Source organism: Diadema antillarum, unplaced genomic scaffold (assembly GCF_040938485.1).
Source record: "Diadema antillarum isolate AM-2024a unplaced genomic scaffold, OU_Dant_1.0 seq00000876_RagTag, whole genome shotgun sequence".
Taxonomy (NCBI): Eukaryota; Metazoa; Echinodermata; class Echinoidea; order Diadematoida; family Diadematidae; genus Diadema; species Diadema antillarum.
In genome coordinates this window covers 442868-445921 of record NW_027271740.1, presented here as the reverse complement: position 1 = coordinate 445921, position 3054 = coordinate 442868, and positions in this window count along the sequence as shown.

Sequence of the window (3054 nt, the reverse complement as noted above, 5' to 3'; positions counted from 1 at the left end):
GGTTTGTAAACATCTAATCGTCGGCACCGGATTCTGGTGTGGCGCTCTAGCGAAAAATGTGCGATCGTCGATCGAGCTTTTGGCTAGCAACCTTCCATGTAATGTGTCGATCATTTCAATTGCACTAAAAGTTGGGCGAGTGATATAATTGTCCAATCAAGTGTTGTGTAAAGAACGCACGTCCTCGCGTTAAAGGGATGAATACACAGTACTGTACTCAAATGGGGATTGCGGTTTCAACATTAACGCTACCTGAATGATATGAAATATTGAAAAGCATACAATTCTAAGTGGAATTCAAAGTTTATTTTATAAAATCGATTTTGAAATGCAGAATGAACAGAAGAAGAAGAAGAAGAAGGTGTGAAACAGCTTTTATCAGGACCTCTTTGTTTTACTAGTACCTTGTTTTTTGATATCTCAGCCATTTCAAAACTGACTTTCATCAACTTGATTTGAATTTCTCTTGTATCATAATTTTGGTCTTTGATATTTCATAAGAGATTTTTAATTATCTCACAAATAGTTTAGATATGAATCCCCAATCTCAACCAAACTATATGATCCCTTTAACGAGCTAGAAAATGAGCTTGTCAACTAAGTTGTTGTTGCCACATTCAAAACTGCATTACAATTTTTTAATGGAAATTTTGCTAAAATCAAACCTTATTAGCCCTCATATTGCAGGGGCAGATTCAGGAATTCTGTATAGGGGAGGCGCCTTTACAAAATTAAGGGGGGCGCACGTGCCCCTATTTTTCCTTTCTATTTCTTTTGTTTTCACAAAATATAAAGAGGGGGAGCACGCCCAGTGCGCCCCCATCTAGATCCGCCACTGTTTTGATCATTGTAGTGGCAATTAGGATGATTGTCAGTATCATGATCACAATAGGGAGCCTTTTGGTGGTAATGCATGCCAGTACTGAGTAACCATAGAAATATATAAGTATATTAATATATAAATATATGAATATATAGATACATGAATATATAAAAATATAAGTATATAGATATATGAATATATAAATATATCAATATATAAATATATAAATATATAAATATATGAATATATAGATACATGAATATATAAAAATACAAGTATATAGATATATGAATATATAAATATATAAATATATGAATATATGAATATATAGATATATGAATATATAAATATATAAATATATAGATATATGAATATATAAATATATAGATATATAAGTATATAAATATATGAATGTATAAATATATGAATATATAAATATATAAACATATAAATATATGAATATATAAATGCAAGGTCTATATTGTATACCTCGTTTGAATGAATAGATGAATCCTTGATTGTGATCAAAGGTGATGAAGTCATGGAAACCTGCCAGGCCGCCAGGTAATAGCTACAGTGAAAACTAGTGACTAGGTATAAGTTTTACCTCAGCATACAATATTTGACGAGTGTTGAACTCGAAAAATATGTCACCTTATTTATTTACTGTAAAACGAGGAATTTTCGCGTGCATTTTAATTTCGCGAATTTCGCGAGCGCCAAAATTCACGAAATTAAAATGTACGCGAAAGCTTTTGTCTGCACTACATGCATTGAATGCCAGTAGCAATTCGAGAAAATTTCATGCCACGAAAAAGGCTGTCGGCTACAATTCGCAAAAATTTCATGCCGCGAATATATCATGTTTTACAGTACCTAATTTTATCATATATAGAAAATGAAAATGCTGCATAATATATATCATTGTGACTTATTGTGAGATGCATATCAATACATCTTGCAGCCATATCTATCTTTACACATTTCGAAATTGTGTTTTATGTAAATTCCCTGACCAGCCTCTTTGAACGACAATTTCATTTCAGTGCCTTAATTTAGCATGAATATCTTGAGGTAAATGTGATGCAGTTATAAAACAAATATTGACAGTTTGTTTTTGGGCCAAAATTAAAAATTTTATTTCATAGTAATTTTTCGAACACCATTTTTGAGAAATCACTGAGGGTACATTGGCTTTTCAAACATACCCCTCAAACCAGTTAATATTTACATACAAGTGTACCATCTAAATATTTTCTATCACAACAGAGCTACTACAAAGAAGAAGAAGAAGAAGAAGAAGAAGAAGAGGAGGAGGAGGAGGAGGAAGAAGAAGACCCCCCCCCCCCCCCAGTGTTGTTTTATAAGTATCATCATGGTTTACAGTCCTGGATATTTGGCCTTCATTTCATTGATATTTTACGGTCATCATCATTATGACAAAAATATTATCATAGCCATTATTGTCATTTTGGCCATTATTTTTCCCACTATGCCAAGGTTAACCGTTGTCATTTTTTTTTTGCTGGTGTATAGTGCTGTTATTTCCTACTTTGTAAGCCTATTCTTAGATTGGCAATACATGTAGAAAGATAACCGTATACTTAGTTCACATAGCCATACCACAGAAATACCGTACACATTCTGTGAGCCATGAGTGATCCTGTGATCAACCAACTTACAGTGGTTGTGTTGTGCAAAAAACTGCCTCCCTGGTAGAAGCTAGCGCTTCTACACTCTTGTTGTTGTGTATGCACAAAGATCCTGGCTCAATTCCAACTCAAGAGGTCAATCCAGGTCAACCAACAAACTGGGAGTATTTCAGTATCTCTATCATTGGCAACTTTTTTTTTTTCGAAGTTAGTTATATTACACTACATCCCTAGTACCTTTTCAATACCCTACCCCCCAAAAAAAACAACAACAACAACAACAACAACAAACAAACAAAAACAACACTTTTGTTAATACATCAAAACATAATTGCAACCTTCATCATAAAGACAGAATTGTAACAGATCCGAAATTCGATAATTAGGCCTACAGCTAATTTTTTAGGACCTCTTGGTCATCACTGGTTGACCCAATTTTGGCTTCTATTCTTTTTCGTAGCTACAGGCTTGAAGCCGCCTAATATCCACAGTCGTAATCCTGTCACATTCTAGGCCTATGTGAGAATTAATTGTTTTTATTTATTACTCTCTCTGTACAAAACATGCCATTTAATATAC